Raw genomic sequence first — 18,449 nt, 5'->3', positions numbered from 1 at the left:
TGCCACACTTTCAAAGAGCGGTCCACTAAGCCTTCTCGGGCAATGGCTTCGCGGCAAATAATCTATTCACTTCTTTCATTACTGGCCACCATGGCATCACACAAATCACGGCCCTATATCCGGCCGTAATCAGCATATTCACATCGCGATATGCGCCTCGCGTGTCTTAATGACAGATTCCAAGGGAATTTCACATTTCATTTCACAATATATATTATGGCTACAGCCTGTTCAGCCATTTCATTTCCTCTCGGTACACTGACCACGATGCAGATCTAATGACGATCTCCTGCCACCAGGGTCCAAATTAACTTGCATATTCGCGAACTAATTAGCGATGTAAGATATATACCCCAATCTCATGCTCCATTCGTTGTACCAGCAGTTTAATTTCTAGTAAGGAGGATTTCCTAAGAGCTTGTGAAGTACAAAAAAAATCAGTTACTGAGATATCTTTGAGGACTCCTATTGGCTGTAGAAAGATGATAATTGGAGTCGTTTACGTAGAATATTTAAGCCCTTTACTTGACAGTACTTCACACATAATTAATCTGAGGTCCTTAAATTTACGTCATGCATTATCAAAGCCTTGTAAAAAAAATGGAAGTAAAATATGGTCGTTCCCAAACCATGAAGAAAGTATTCTGTAAAAGACCCAAATAAAAATGAAATTATAATTATTATCCCTCTGAAATGGCGTGCTTGCAGTCTACGTTATATCTAAGTGAAAAATTTACATATTTACAATGGGACACGACCTTCAAAGAAATAAATACTTGGAAATGTACTCAGCCTTCTGGATACCACGTTCACAGCTTTACATGAGGGCACTCCATGGATTTAGACTGCTTGCATCACGTCATCGGCGATGTGAAGACCCATGATGACTTCCTGGCAGGTCATACACATGACAGCGACGTTCCAGACGTTCTCGGCTACCAGGCGAAATTCCGGCAAACAGCTAGATGACTCGTTCACTCCGATACACAGGCAAAATTCTGGCATTCAACTGGACGTCGGCGTTCACTCCGGCGTTCACGTAGACATGTAAATGAGGGGAAATTATCTCAAGTGAATGCGTTAGTTTATCACACACTACAATTTGAACATATGGTTGGATTTGCTCAATAGCACGAGCATTCCAACCCAATGTCGGTAATGTCCCAGAAGCCCGACATTAATCCCTTCTCATTTATCTATTCTTCTTGTAGGCAGCGATTATAGGCCCAGAAATTTCACTAGCTTCCCTAGAAACGACAGTGGTTAGGCCACTAATGTATTAGCATTCTCATATTCATGATACTAGTTCAGGCCTGTTCTAATGCACTTAGCCGTAAGTCGAGCTCTCAACTGTACTACGGATTATTTTAACCTGGCGCTGTCCTCAATTAGGTCTACACTGAGCCGTTCACTGACTTTCTTGGTAATTCATATTGATATCAAGCACGTTCGCTCCACCCACTTCGCTAAGTACGTCCCTATATATGTTAACTGAGCCGCATTAACTTAGACACATAGGAGGCTCGATGTACGACCTTTTCTACACACGGACATCGGTTATTACGGTTTCGTACCGTTCCTATTTATTAATTTGCGGCACACTGTACACGATAACATCTCACTCAGAGGGTGATTATTTCCACATACTCACAGACTTTAATGAATCACAGTATTACACTGCTCAAATTACAAGATTATTTCTTCACAAATAACTCACACACAAACAACGACGAAATACTACCGTACTGGCGCTACATTGCAAATGCACTGGGTAGTGTCTCCTCCTCAGCTCATGAATATATAGGCGCGCTACGCTAGAGACCCGAATGCTGAGGGTGGGGGAAAAATGCAATCCTTTCTCACACATTGGTCCGTTTATACGCAACGTACAGTGACGAACAGGATATCAAAATGTAGCTCTTGTATTCCCATCTCCACTGAGTGACTGTTATTAAAATAACTTCGTAGGTTTTGAAGCAATCTTAAAAGCGTCCTTTAGTCTCTAGCGGTGAGTGATGACGAGCACAGGGGATTCCTTGTGTTCCTTGGCACGGTTAGGGTCCAACATCTGTTAGTCATTAAGACGCGCCCTTGTTTACAGCGTAGTTACCGCTCTGCCAGTTAAGTAGAGCACTTCTCGGTCCCATAATAATGCGTAAAATTCCCTGATTCAAATGAATGTTTGCGCTTAATTATCCATTGGGTATTTTGCGATTTATGAAAATTAACAAAAATAAAACAGTTGAATGCGTTAAGTTGGCAGTGGTGAATAGCGAGGAAAACATGGTATAATGTTAGTTTTCACGTTGGACCTACTCTCTGGGCTCAGCTAGTGACCTAGATTCTTTGTCACGTGATAACGCGTATCGTTTCATCTCGCTTGCGGTGGGAGTGATAAAACTTCCCGTACAAGCGCTCTTGCACCGCCTTGCTGCTAATTACCAGCAACTAGAGCTGGGTCGCGCGACTCTGGATATTGCAACTCGAGTCCTGGAGCGGGCAGAAAAATTCTAACTTGGGCAGTTTTTATCGTAGAATAACGCGGAAAACGGCATATTTCATCTCCTGGATATCATGACATACCATAGGTAACGTTGTGAACGGTCACAATATGTATAGTTTTGTGTACGCCGTCCGCAGTAACCGACTGTCTTCGACACATGCTTGTTTCATTCCAATAGTACGGTGAGGGGTATGATAGTATACATGTAATAATTAGTCCCACTGATTTACCCCTTTATTTACTTTCAGGGCTGACTCCCAGGAGGTATATTTCTTATCAAATGTTTACCCACTCTTATCTCAAAGTATATCAAAGAACTTGGAAATGGACCGAACATTTCCGTTGACGAGTTATTCCTATCCCTAATTCCTCTTCCTATAAACGGATATTTGACCCAATTTGTCATCCTAAATTCCAGTCTCATCTTCACATTATGATCTTTCTCACGTTTCGATGCTTTCACGCAAGCTTATTCGTCTACTAATGTCTCCACCGACACTTCGGAACATACTGCTTAGTCTAGCAGCTCGTTTCCTTACCGCCAAGTTTCCCAGCCCAAAGTATCCAACAATTTCGCAATACTACTCTTTTGCCCGAAATCACCCTGAAAAAATCGCACTGCTTTCCTTTGTATCATTTACATTTCATGCACCAAGTAATCATGGTGTGGGTCCTATACACTGGAAGCTTTCTCTAACAGGGGTCTTACCAGAGACTCACACGCTCTCTTCTTCACATCCTTCATAACAGTCGTAACTAAATGAAGGTACGTGAAACCTTTATTTACAATCTCATTAATGTGGTTACACGAATTAAATTCTTATGTACTTACAGTGATCCCCATGAGGTACTATCATCCCATCAACACAGTAATAAAAACTGAGAGGGCTATTCCTCGTGGAGAAACTTACAAGTCGACTTTTTTTCATGCTTGCCATCATACCAATGTTTGCTGTGCAATTCACAAAATTGCCTGGGTCAGGGATGACAAACATTTACCGACCAGTGTGTCCGTTAAGGTCTTGTTTATTACGTTTTACTGTCTAGTGTGTCATCGGTTATGTTCTTTTAAAATCATCATGATGACAAACATTTACCGACCAGTGTGTCCGTTAAGGTCTTGTTTATTACGTTTTACTGTCTAGTGTGTCATCGGTTATGTTCTTTTAAAATCATCATGCTACACCGCCCCCCCCCCCCCCGCCATTTGACTTCATTTAGGAATTTGATTGCATTACACAGAAATCCATTCGAAGGAATGTTTCATTATTTTATTTTTCAAAACATCGCTTGAAAATTCCATTTAAAACATTTTAAGATTAAGGTGTATTTTGCTTTAACCTAATAAAATTTGCAAAAATTATGACCATAGAATTAATTGAGATATGCTTCTTTATTAAAGCACAATGTCAAAATTTGCTATGTTGCTAGATTTTCGACTGTTTGAAAATGAAAAACTGCAACATGTTTTCCAGTCAATGACCGGGCCAGGGATGGAGTGAATGAAGTCCCCCATCTAGCGGCGAGGATACGAATTGTGCCGGCTGCCGAAGCCTGTCGCACTCCTCTGGGGTAATGATTAATGACTGACAGATGAAATGAAATGATACTGGAGAGTGTTGCTCGAATGAAAGATGACAGGGAAAACCGGAGTACCCGGACAAAATCCTGTCTCGCCTCCGCTTTGTCCAGCACAAATCTCACATGGAGTGACCGGGATTTGAACCGCAAAACCAAGCGTTGAGACGCCGGTGCGTTGCCATCTGAGCCAAGGAGGCATTTTGACTATTAATTACATGTTAAAACATACAAATATGTTAGCATGTTGTCTCACGTGTCACGGGAGTCCTGTTCACGTTTCACCAAGTGGCACGCGTGTCAAAAGTTCTCCATCCCTGGTCTAGGTCTTACTCTAGTCGCTCACAATCCTGTAAGTTTTTGAACACTATAGAGCAGGCCTTTCTAACTCGAGCACTTAGTGCTGGGTCGCACCAGAGCTGCACTCAGCAGCACCGTTCACCTCCTTCCGCACGCAGTGGTCAGTGCATGCGTACGTAAGAGACAGTACATTCATTCTCATTCTCTCTGTGTGTATCAATTCTCAGTAGAATCTATTCGATAGAACAGACAGTGGAATAGATGGTTTCACCTTCGCTAAAAATGTCGTTTAATCCTTCATGGGTGGATTCATATTTTGTTCTCAGTACCGAAAGGAAAGCTCAGTGTTTAATTTGTCATGTCATTTTAAACGTAAGGTCTTCAACCGTGCGACGACACTACCACAATAAACATGTTTCCACCTGTGATGACAATCGATTAGTTGCCGCAAAACGATGTCAGCAATCGACTTAAACGCTAAATGTAGATTAAGGCAAGTGGAAAGTATGTACAGAATAAATTGTGTGTTTATGTGTTCCCAGAACTGTCATAAATAATATTGTTTTCATAAGCTGCGCGCTGACTTGGCGACCTGTGGTTCTGCCTCTGCTACTTCCCCTCCTACCCCCTCCACCACAACGGTGCTATAGCACAGCACCAGGGCTGCTGCCGGGGCCGGCCGGGGCCGTGGGAGCACCTCGGTTGGAATCGCTTGCTATAGAGTATAACATCATCCGGAAAAAGCTTTATTTCTGATTCCATGGTCCAATACTACTGCCTTATGAAACCCCTTTCTTAGTCATTACAGGATCAGACAATACTTACCTACTGTAATTCTTTGAGTTCTATTTTCTACTAATTTAGCCACCCATTCAATCACTCCTTTGCCTGTGACTTATTATTCACAAATTGCTTCATGGCGCACTGACACAGATAGCTCTTATTGCGACCATATATAGAAAAGTGCTAGGAGTGGGAAAACCGGGAGAGATGGCCGTGCGGTTAGGAGCGAGCACCTGCGAGCTTGCATCCGGGATATAGCGGGTTCGAACCCCACTCTCGGCAGCCCTGAAGGTTGTTTGCAGTGGTTTCCAATTTTCACACTAGAAAAATGCTGGGGCTGTACTTTAATTAAAGCCACGGCCTCTTCGTTTCCACTCCTAGACTTTTCCCATCCCTTCATTGTCATAAGACCTATCTGTGTCGGTAGGAGGTAAAGCCAAGAAAAAAAAGGAGTGGAAAAAAGCAGCCGTCGCCTTAATTAACGTACAACCCCTGCATTTGCACGGAGTGAGAATGGGAAAACACGAAAAACTAACTTCGGGGCTGCTGACATTGGAGTTCGAACCCACTATCTCCAGAACCGCACAGCCATGTCACTCTGTTACCTAATAAAATAGCGGTAATTTTCGCCAGTAATCTCCCATGGTATATCCTATCAAAGCCGTGGATAGGTCCACAGCGATGCGCTATTTTCCAAACAGTTATCTGTCCTTATTTATTTTAATGTAAATCCTGTTGTTGTAATGTTGAAACATTTCAGTCTTCTGACGGTATATTTGCATTAGTACTAGTTCAGATACGTAGCCTTCTTGCTTTGAACATTTGATTTCATCCGACATTCACTGTGATTCTAGAAATGAAAATACAAAACTTAATACAGTCAGTGATCTTGTGCATCGTGCTGTCATTCCTTTGTTCGTTGATCCACAGCACGAACATGTTCGACGCTACCTTTATTGCTAACTCAGAACCAAATCCGTCTGTAGCTTTTATCGTTCTTTCGACTGCATGACGCTGCTCAAATATTTCCACAACTGCTGATAAATTATACATTCTCTGTTCTTCAATCCAGCTTGGAGTTCTGGAATTATTGATTTATATAGACGAATCCAGATAAGGCAATTTTTCCCATGTTTAAAACTATTCGTGTACATTATGGGTATACTGTGGACACAGAGATCTTTGTCAAATATGAAGTAGAGCTTTGCCTGCTGAAGCAGTCTAACAAGCAATATGCCTCATCAGAGACGCAGCCAAGTGGGGCTTACTGGCGGTTGGAACCCCACACTGTGGAAATTTTACAAAAAGAAGATAAAGAGAAACAACAGAAACTGACCAATAAACACATTAAGCAGACGTTCAGAGACGTAATTGTTGAACCAACAGATCTGCTGAATGTGTTTACAAAGAAGCTTCGAAAGATGGAGTTTAGCTAGTAAATTGAAGATACCATTAGCTGTAAAACTGTAGTGCCTAAGGTAACCTAGACAATATAACTCTGTTGAAGTCTAGAACCTTAGGTACGTAGACTTACGGTATAGTATGGAACTACCTTGTCTTAGTAGTTCTATTAATCTGCTGTATTGCCGAATACTAATTTTCCTTCTTTCCTTTTTCTCAATAGTACTAAAAGGCAATATTGAGATTCTTTGAGGTTTTGTTTATAATCTGAAAAGATATTAATACGCATAGATGTTTCGGTTTTTCTTACAAAGTGCCATCTATCAACGCAACTCCAACATTCAGTTCAGGTTATTATTTCCCTGGTCAATTTCTAATCAATAGTGTATTATTCAATATTTACTGAATGTATGATTTTTAACAACATTTCAATAGTTATTTCAGGTTACTTCTTCTAATTTTGTATACTGCATGTATCAAAATTATGAAACGATAACAATAAACAGTACCCTCTCCCTAATCTACGGTGTTCGACATTAGGGGAAACGGGTATCTTTGACAGTGACATGTAAAACTGTTGAACTTGATCGTATTGTTCATGCTCCGTACTTCAATGTAAGATTTTGTAGTGTACTGCAGTCTAAGTATCAACATAATTCACTTGTACCAGTGTCCGACTCGTTGGCTGAATGGTCAGCGTACTGGCCTTCGGTCCGGAGGGTCCTGGGTTCGATTCCCGGCCGGGTAGGGGATTTTAACCTTCATTGGTTAATTCCAATGGCCCGAGGGCTTGGTGTTTGTGCTGTCCCCAACATCCCTGCAACTCAGACACCACACATAACACTATCTTCCACCACAATAACACGCAGTTACCTACACATGACAGATGCCGCCCACCCTCATCGGAGGGTCTGCCTTACAAGGGCTGCACTCGGCTAGAAATAGATACACGAAATTATTATACTTGTACCAGAATCTTTATAACGACAAGCCTTGCATGCGCGCACCATACAAGCACAATCACCTTAACCCTTTACTGCACACTGTTGCCCTCAGGCAACATACAACTTTTCACGTGTATAAATGGATACAGATTGTGGACAAAGGTAGTTTTACGGCACACCTTCAACTGTACAGTCATTTAAAGACATATACCAGTGATGCCTTGTTTTTTTTTTTTTACATAACATAAGACAAAGCAGCCCTGCAACCAAAAGTACTCCTTCCACCCCGTCAACATCCACGCGTACCAACCACCCTTTATTTTACGTGGGCCCTCCCCATCACATTACCACAGGCTTCAGGAGTAAATCTAAAACACTGAACGTAAGTTGAACACTGAAGCTTGAAATTTTCTTCACCAAACGAAAACGAAAAATGATCCATGCAGTAAAGGGTTAATTGGGTTCAATCGTCAAACTATAACCCCATCGTCTACGCTATTGTGTCTCATAACCGGCCATATTTACATTTATCTATGGTTTCACGCATTTGCATTATGTAAAAATACTCTCGGATGGAGTATATTCACCAAATATACACAAAATAAATTTAGACCGGGCGAGTTGGCCGTGCCCGTAGAGGCGCGCGGCTGTGAGCTTGCATCCGGGAGATAGTAGGTTCGAATCCCACTATCGGCAGCCCTGAAAATGGTTTTCCGTGGATTCCCATTTTCACACCAGGAAAATGCTGGGGCTGTACCTTAATTAAGGCCACGGCCGCTTCCTTCCAACTCCTAGGCCTTTCCTCTCCCATCGTCGCCATAAGACCTATCTGTGTCGGTGCGACGTAAAGCCCGTAGCAAAAAAAAAAAAAAAAAAAATTAGAACTGAATGTGAGAATGGATTAGTCTGAATGCTATTGTATTGCGACAATGTTGGCTTTGAGTGGTTGGTAATGTGTTGTGGTGTGCGTAGAAGATGAGAAGTGTATCATTAAGATTTAAATCTGATTACCTCCCTTGGCATATTATTCCTGTGCCCGATTCCTCTTCTTAAAAACGAAAATGTGATGTACAGTTGAAGCTGAAGGTACTTAAATGTTTACTTACAATTTCCCCTGGAAAATCGACAAAAATTTAAGGTAGGAGGCCCATATTTCGTCCTCTTAGCAGACTTGGATTTCTAGAAATCCAGGAATATTTTGGACAAAGCTAGAAATTAATATATATACTTCTTGGCAGGGAGGGATTCGGTTAGGTGGAAATGTAGTAAGCAGTCAGGCCAATGCTGACGACTTGGTCTTGATGGCAGATTGTTTCGAAAGCCCGCAGTCTAATATTTTGGAACCTGAAAATAGGTGCAATGAGTATGGTGTGAAAATTAACGTTTCGGAGACTAAATTGATGTTAGTAGGTAAGAAATTCAACAGAATTGAATGTCAGATTGGTGATACAAAGCTAGAACAGGTCGATAATTTCAAGTATTTAGGTTGTGTGTTATCCCAGGATGGTAATAAAGTAAGTGAGATTGAATCAAGGTGTAGTAAAGCTAATGCAATGAGCTCGCAGTTGCGATCAGCAGTATTCTGTAAGAAGGAAGTCAGCTCCCAGACGAAACTATTTTACATCGGTCTGTTTTTAGTCCAACCTTGCTTTACGGAAGCGAAAGTTGGGTGGACTCAGGACATGCTATTCATAAGTCAGAAGTAACAGACATAAAAGTAGCGAGAATGATTGCTGGTACAAACAGGTGGGAACAATGGTAGGAGGGTATTCGGAATGAGGAGATAAAGGCTAATTTAGGACTGAACTCGATGGATGAAGCTGTACGCGTAAACCGGCTTCGGTGGTGGGGTCATGTGAGGCGAACGGAGGAGGATAGGTTGCCTAGGAGAATAATGGACCCTGTTATGCAGGGTAAGTAAGGTAGAGGGAGACAGAGGCGACGGTGATTGGGCTCATTTTGTAGCGATTTAAAGATAAGAGGTATAGAATTAAATTAGACCAGAGCACTAATTGCAAACAGAGGATAGTGGCGACATTTAGTAAATTCACAGGGGCTTGCAGACTGAACTCTGAGAGGCATAATAGTCTATACTGATGTATTATTATGATTATTATTATTATTATTATTATTATTATTATTATTATTATTATTATTTTTCAAGTTGCTTTATGTCGCACCGACACAGATATGTCTTATGGCGACGATGGGGTAGGATAGGCCTAGGAATGGGAAGGAAGCGGCCGTGGATTTAATTAAGTTACAGCCCCAGCATTTGCCTGGTGTGAAAATGGGAAACCACGGAAAACCATCTTCAGGGCTGCCGACAGTGGGGTTCGAACCCGCTATCTCCCGATTACTGGATACTGGCCGCACTTAAGCGACTGCAGCTATTGAGCTCGGTATGGGCTCTGTTATGGAGGGTAAGAGAAGACCAATACAACGATGGTTAGACTCAGTTTATAACGATTAAAAGATAAGAGGTAGAGAACTAAATGAGGCCACAGCACTAGTTGCAAATAGACGATTGTGGCGACGTTTGGTAAATTCACAGAGGCTTGCAGACTGAACGCTGAAAGGCATAAAGGTCTTTAATGATAATGTATATATGTATGTATGTATGTATGTATGTATGTATGTATGTATGTATGTATGTATGTATGTATGTATGTATGTATGTATGTATGTATGTACACTTCACTGAACATATTCTCCACTTACAGGCAAGTTATAATGAAACTGATATAACGTAAGGGAGTCATTATATGACATAAAGCTAAACACTAGAAAACTAAAACTACCAAAAATGTGTTCGTAATTTCGTCCCCCTCCAAATTTATGAAAAGTACAATGAGTTTTAATATATTTTTCCTTTCTATCCTTACGAAACACTTTGCCTATAAAGAATTACATGAAGGTCATGAAAAATGTGTTCTTGGTATTCTTCTCAACAGTTTTTCGCCTTTGTTCGTGGGGTGTTAAAGGCTTTAATTGCACATTTGTCACCCATTATTTTGTCTATCGCCACCTTAATAGACATGTTCATAGCTTCCTTATCTCACTGCTTGCGTTTTCACGTCTGAAAATAATAATAAACTTCATAAACAACAAATAAAATGAAGGAGACTAAAGTACGAACATTCCCTGATTTATTATAATGGCCGCTACAGTAACTCACGCCAAGCACCTCACTGTAGCGATTGCACGCCAGGAAGTACACAACACAACTGAAATGCAGTCTAGTAATTCATACACATATCAGTGGTCACTCTAGGAATAGCCTAACTCAGCTCAGTATGAAAAATGTATCCTCCTTGTACACAGAAACAAAACCTGGTGCACATAACCAACTCTCACAAGAAGACAACGGGATGAGATAACGCGTGTGCGCGCGCCTATAGATTACGTACCAACTGTGCAAATTGGAAATCCCTAGGGGGATGAATTTAGGTGCGGGGACAGAATTTTACCCCCTCCCCTACCTTACGTTTACACTTGCAAGGTGGCAGTTAGCCGACCTCTCTTTTCATTGTGAACTTAACAACTGAGCTGAGCCCGAAGAACATTACACAGATGCTGAAATAGCCTGCTGTCCATCGAAACTATGTGTAACGTAGGAATGCTATCGCGTCTTTCGGTGAAATTGTAGCTCCTTTCTTTTAATAGTGCAGTGATTTGCAGCCCTCGTGGATGAATAAAAACAAACATATAAATTAGGTCCATCGCATTTTTCTCCAACTAAGGGACCAATATCCCTGGAGAAATGTCCAGGAAGAAGGAGATATTGGAGGGAAGTACAGTAAAACCTGCCTTCAGCGGACCCTTGATTAAATGGAAACTTGTCTTAAATGTATTTGATGGTCTCATGAATTTAGGGGTGAAAAACGTATTAAATTCACTTCATTAAACGGAAACTGTATTAGGCGGACAACGGAAATAGAAATGCGCATTTTAAGGAATTTAGGAATGGGCAAATAGATTTTCGTTCTTTTGTTCTCCAACTTCCACGTAAAAGTGTACGGCTAATTGCCTGTTTACTGTTGTCCAAGCATTCTCTAAATCTCGCTTTAATGAGATGTCAATCATTAAATGCCTGTCTTCATCTCGGCACTCGTCAATCAGCTTAGAATTCAGCTTTTAACTGAGCTCTTGGCAGTGTGCAGAATTACTCTCCTTGACTGTTGGAAAAAAATAAATGAATCGTGTGTACAGTGACATCTTTCTGTTGCTTGCACTGTGCAGATCGGGGCATAAATACTGTACCATTTTGTTAGTTATAAGAATGGATATTTAACGCTGATAAAATAATGCGCAACAGGACGCTAACTGTGAGGGCGTGATGCTATATGGAGAGCGGGAATCGAGAAGGGGATTCCCAAGGCAAGGCGTGGTCAGGTGCGACGAAGAAAGAATATGTGAGGAAGAAAGAAAGAGAGATGGGAGTTGTCTGGGGGAGAGACATGCCACCTTAACAGAGAATTTCAGCGGGAACCGACAGGCTCACCACGCTATGGAAATTGAGTCATAACTCCTATATTTGAAGGTTTTACAAGAAAGTAATAAGTTGGGAATCGGTGCCAGAATTTTCTGAAGCCATAGATACCTCAAAGTCTATTAATATATAGTTGAATAAATAACTACGTGGGAGGCCGACTGCCGTGAGAAAATGTTTCGAGGCCACATGCCAATCTCAAGTTGTTTCCCGGGACTTCCCAGCGAGTCGCGTGGGTTCCTGGATGCTATAAGAGCAGAGAAAGGTGGAAGGAGGTGATGAGTCCATGATAAGACCGCTGTCCGTGTATGTCGCGTTCTGCTGATACTCGCGCCAGAAACCTTTGTTTATGACAAAGACGGTGATTACTTTAATGCAGTTGTGCTAATGCTCATTCAATGAATCGGTGATCCGTAAACCTTTCAGTAATTATTCAATCATACGAGTGTATTTAGAAGTTTCACAGTGAGGTCGCAAGAGCCTAATTAACCGACTGTAGACAATGCCGTACGTGTAGACTTCATCATGAAGAGGTACGGGTAACCACGTAAATATAGTGTGAAGTGCGGAAGAAGTGCAAGTATAAACTAAAGTCATCTGTGTTATTCCTGCTATACGTATGGGTATGAATCAGTCGAGCATGAGATAATGACAATTTGTTCGACCGATTAGGTTGCTGATTTCAGATAGTAGGTATTGCCTATATACATTCGTGCGCGGTTAAGTAGTTAAAGGGGAACATTGACTTCAACGTCGCAGATCGCCAGTACTGATTTTTGCATCGAAAATTAAGTAAAAGTACTGGGAATGGTGTGCTGTTAATAAGTTAGGCATTTCATTCCAGTGAAGACTCGTGCTGTGTTTCGAGAGACGTGTGATACGAGACCTGCCGACCACAACCTCAAGAAGGAGGCCTCATGAACGAGCCACCCCTCAAGAAGACGGCTTCATGAACGAGCAACCCATGGAGACTGGACGCAGAGAATCGACCCAGGACCACATCGCTACCATGATGGGCTGAGCAGGCAGCTTAACCCCGACGGAGGGAGAAAGAGGTCTCCAAGATGATAGATAAGTGAACAGTAATTAATATATGTGTAGGGTTGGGGGGTTGTTATGCAGAAATACGGTGATTAATTTGTAAATATAGTAAGGAGTAGGATTACGGCCCATTAGGCCATTTAGTAAGGTATTTCCTTTATATAATTTAGGTTAAGGCATACACATTTTATTTTATTGTCTATAGTAAGCGAGAATTAAGGTAGTTTATGATAGTATGACGGTACACATAGTCGTAGGGAAGCTTATGTACGAGCTTAAATCAACGTTTCTTAGTGCCCGGCATCAGACGATATCTGCTTGTATTTATAGGTTAATCATGATAGGGTACCTTATATTGGGAGGGGAATCCGTCTGCACAATGTAGAGCACGCATGTGGCCAGAATTTAAGTGTCTACTCCATGTTTAGAGTGTGTTGGATTGAATGTGAGGGTAATGAATATAACCCGTAGGCTATGTCTCATATATTTGCGACCCTTTGTACTATGCCAAGTAAGGGATTGAACCCAAGACTTGAGGGTTAATTGGAACACGTCGCATTAGGCGGACGGCGAGATGGATATGTATAACAATGTGTAATACTCCAGGTGGTAGAATCGAGACCCAGGGCGGTCTGTCACGGACATTGGATAGTGCAGACATGTATGTTGATTTCCTCACTTATTTATTGTAGCGAGTTCGTCATGTGTTGAGACAAGGTCAAGGTAGAGCTGAGCTCCGCATGTTTGGAAACTAGGTTATGTTTTTGTTTTGTTTGTGCGAGGGGTGCTTCACGGCCTATGTCTTGGAGGTCGTTTCCCTTGCCTGCACCGCAGGGAGTCTCGCAGACATTTTTAAAATACAAGACGAGGGCTGGAATTCCTTCCCGCAGGCGAGACAAGCATGTGATGAGGGTTTCATTCATTCATCCTTGCTTTCTCTCATACTTTATTAACTTTGTTTATAAATGGTAGGGCGGTAGATGGAAACGAGGCACTAAGAAAACTTGCTTAAGCAGTAAATTTTGTAAATATAACGTTTGTTTGAATGGACCTTGGTTCATATCCATAAAGGAGTGATATTTCATGCGAGATTAGAAAGGTTATGTCTTTAGTTGTAGGTTCAAACTTATTATCTTGTGTGTGCATTTTCCCAAATATGTGTGGGGATCTTTTAGTGGCGTTATTTCTGCATGACAAATTCTCACCCTAGCATCATATACGTTATGTGCAGGTACAGCGTGGCTGTTCCGAGTAAGGACACATTTGTTTCTTGGATTCACTTATCGATTCTCAGCACGACAAACCAACCAGATAGCGAATAATTTTTTTTTTGTTTGATGTTTATCTTATTTATGATATGAGCCTGTTGGGCATCCATTTTAGCACGATTAGTGCAATAAATTGTAATATAAAAGAAAAGAAATGTTGAGTTAAGAATACACAACTTGTGCTCAAAATGTCAGTAGGTGCGTTTGTGTTCCTCATTTCGTAGTTTAATGTAGTATTGAGTTCCCCATGATCCTCTCGTCATAAGAACCCAAAATTAACGACCCTTGTCTGCCGATGGTAGCTGAGCTGGTGCCCATATGCAAGAACAAGAAGAGCAGGTAGGTATCATCCTGCAGTATTAAAGTGCCCCTAGGGTACATATAAAATGGCGCCGAACTTTTGGGGCAGCTGTTGCGGTCTTTTGAGGATATAAAATGGCCCCCAAAGGCGTGTGGCGAGAGTATCATGAGGGAGGTTAACAATATCGCCGGTAACGTACTAATTTGATTTGTTGTGTGTGACGAGAGTATAAGATGCAGACGCTACGAATATCCAAGTTAGGATACAAAACGTGGCTGAATGAGAGTGGATCATTAATTATGAGTTTTCTTTGATAAATGAGGAACCAGGACAGAGAAGCTAGAGTTTGGCATTGAATCTGTCCGAATCTTAGCGCATATTTAGTAATGGCGAATATAGGTACAGGTGATTGTTGTCAAAAATAATGATAGGTTTTATTGATCTTTGTGAGGATGATTTCTTTCAGATAAACCATTTTACCAGATTACACATTTATTTCGGTCAAATTAAACAACATATTATTTGCATTTATTCAAAATTTGTCAATTTTGTGGTTCATATGTATAGGGACAGAGCATAAGTTGATGGATAGAAATTTAATGAAACCTGGAGTTATGGTGTCGTGCGGAGAAAGACCTCAGATTTCTCTCCGGAAGGGTTGGCGTATTCTCATTGTAATAAAATGTCGTTGACATTAGAGGAGATAAGTGAGATATTGAAGGCAGGATTAGAGACACAGATGTCCGAAATCAGGGCGCAGATAGCTGCGATAAAATCACAGGTTACTGACGTAAGTGAAAAACAGATAAATAAAACTGAGGAGCAGTTAATAGGACTAGAAGCCCGTACGAAAGAACAATTAACGGCTTTAGAAGAGCACACGAATGCTAAATTAGATAGGTTGATGGCGGACAATCAGCAGACGCAGACGCGGCTTGGGGAATTAGATGAGAAAATAGAAAGCGTGCGCATTTGCTGCCTGGAAACCACAGAGGAATTGAGGAGGCAGGTGTCAAACATGGAAAATGTAACAGGGGAACAAATTGCTACGTTGAAAGAAGTAGTGGGGACGCTAGAGGAAAGGACCCTTAATAATGAAGTTCTGGTGGAGAAGAAGTTAAAAGCATACACTGTGGACATAGAGGAGATAAAGAGGGAGATAGATGAAACTAGCTCTGGCCTGGTATTGTTGGAAAAGAAGATGGATTCTAGGATAGGAGCAGTAAATGAGAAGGTAGCTGACAGGATGGAACGAATTGAAGAAAAGACGAAGGCAAAAATGATTAGTCTTGAAGCTCAAGTAGAACAAACCGAGACGAAAGTGACTGCCCGAATGTCAGGTTTAGAACTTCAAGTAGGACAAATGAAGCAGCAACTAGAAAGGAAAATTTCTTATGAGTATCAGGGAGGAAAAGGAGAAGGAGTGCTGATGTCATCAAACGAAATAAAGGTGCCGGTAGAGATTAAGGTAGAGGGCAATCCCTTAAGTGAGACAGCGGCGGTTAACGAATCTTTGAATATACAGAAGCCAAGGAGACCGAGTTCAATGCCGGAGAGTGGCAATATCATTCCCGTGTATAATATAGTGAGGTCAAACGAGGACAAACCTAAGAAGTTCTTAGCTAATGGCGAATGCACTCCACGTTCATTTCTCAGGGAGATGGAAGAGTATATGGAAGATTGTCGGATACCTAAAGAGAAAAGACTTAGAACAGTAGAGAGGTTTTTAGGAGGGACTGTGTCTCAGTGGATGACTGCTTTCAAGAACACCTTCCAGTCCTATGAGGACTTTAAGGAAGCCTTTCTCAGGAGATACTGGAGCCTCTCGGTCCAACAGAATTTAAGACTGGAGCTATACGCTAGACGATATGCTAGCACGCTGCCCACGCGCTTTAATGATTTTTTCATTTCACAGCTAATTAAAATGCGAGAACTAGACCACCCACCTCCAGAGAAAGAAGTTATTATGACCATCATGAAACAGCTACCGGTCGAGGTGCAAAGAATCTTGATCGCCGCCAACGTCGATACAGCTAGTGAGGCTGAAACGATTTTAAGGCAATTAGATCAAACGTCGGTACAGAATCAGCCTCGTATTCGGCATACTGAAGCGATAAACACGCTGGAGGTGATGCCAGAAGAACACCCACACGGAAGAAATAGCCGGCAAGAAATTCAGGACTCGGGTACCCAGACATCAAGATGGATGAGAGAGGAAGGACAAAGCAGGCAACAAAAGGGATCGAATGGAAGACCCTGGTATAGGAATAATCAGCAAAGATATAGAAATTACAAAGAAAGGAGAGACGTTTCGCCGGCAGGTCATAACCCCGGACCGCCAGATAGACAATATCGTCCACGGTACGAGGGAAGGAACGTGGCGAGAAAACCTTACTCGGACTGGAACCAGAATCGAAGGCGGGACTACCAACAGCACAGAAATGATTACAGACCTTGTGAGTCGGAACGTGAGAGAGAACATAGGCAGTATGTGAACAAGCTAGAGCAAGAACGTAACAATTCAGAGAACTGGAGGAATGCCATTCAGCAGGCGAGTCCGATACAGTGCGGTGCGCAGAGTCTGGAAATGCAGCAACACATTAACGAAAACCGAGGGTGTAACTTGAACCCTCACGCGCCTGAGTATATCAGGGGGAACGAGGGAGCTAAAAAAAAACTACAAGGTCCACAAATGGAGATAGCCTAAACCCTGAAGGGGAGGACAGCGAAGGAGGATGGATGACGGTGACAGTAGACAGTTGGGTAATAAGGCCTGAGGACTTATTAGACGACCACATTAAAATTGATGTCAAGACGGTTAAAGAATCACCAATAATATATGCACGTATACATGGTTTAAAGACACGTATCCTCGTAGACACAGGCGCGTCAATTAGCGTTATTTCTCAAGCATTGCTGTCAGAGATAAAGACTAGAACACGAGTTCCTTCCATTCCTATCGCTAAACTGAAAGTCAGAGGGATCGTACCAGATAAGACAACTGTATGCAAGGAACAGGTCTTAGTGGACATTGAAATAGGCAGGTCAGTCATATCTCACCCGTGCGTAGTGCTCACGAAAATGGAGTATAACGTGATCTTAGGAGCAGATTTTCTTCGTGAACATCAGGCAAATATTGACATGGGTAACAATGTTATTAGATTACACGTAAGTCCGATACCCGAAGAAGTTAAGATGAATCAGAATGAGGATTACAACCAGGAGGAAAGAATCTGGCTAACTGCAGCAGAAGACGGGAACATGAGTGAACATGAGGACAGGCCAGCGTTCGAATTCGAGGATTATAAAGGGATTTTTCAGAAGTGTGAGATTATGGTAGCCCACTTAGAGGACGAAACAGAGAGAGAAAACTTCGAGGCGATAAAGCCACAGAAAATCGCGGAAGCTAAAATTGGGGAGGAAGACAAGAAGAGATTACAAGATATCTTGGAGCGGCATGCGACAGTTTTTGGTTCGAAGCCAGGAAGAATTCCTAACTTTCAATACCGTTTGAACGTAACAAACTGGGAACCATATAAGCAGAAACCATATCCCATACCGGAAAAATTCTTTTCCCAAGTCAAAGTTATAATAGAGGACATGGAGAGAAACGGCATAATATCAAAGGCGGCCACGCCGTTCCTGAACCCCATTTGTACGGTTCCTAAGGCCAACGGTTCGATCCGTTTGTGTTTGGATGCGCGTATCTTAAATGGCCGCTTAGTGCCCGAATATGAGTGTGCCCCGGCCATAAAGGACTTATTGACAAAATTCGGTGATATGGAGTACTTTAGTACGTTCGATTTGACCTCTTCGTTCTTCCACATCGTCTTAGACC

Source organism: Anabrus simplex, chromosome 4 (assembly GCF_040414725.1).
Source record: "Anabrus simplex isolate iqAnaSimp1 chromosome 4, ASM4041472v1, whole genome shotgun sequence".
NCBI classification, from domain to species: Eukaryota; Metazoa; Arthropoda; class Insecta; order Orthoptera; family Tettigoniidae; genus Anabrus; species Anabrus simplex.
Note: the sequence above shows the minus strand (reverse complement) of the source record.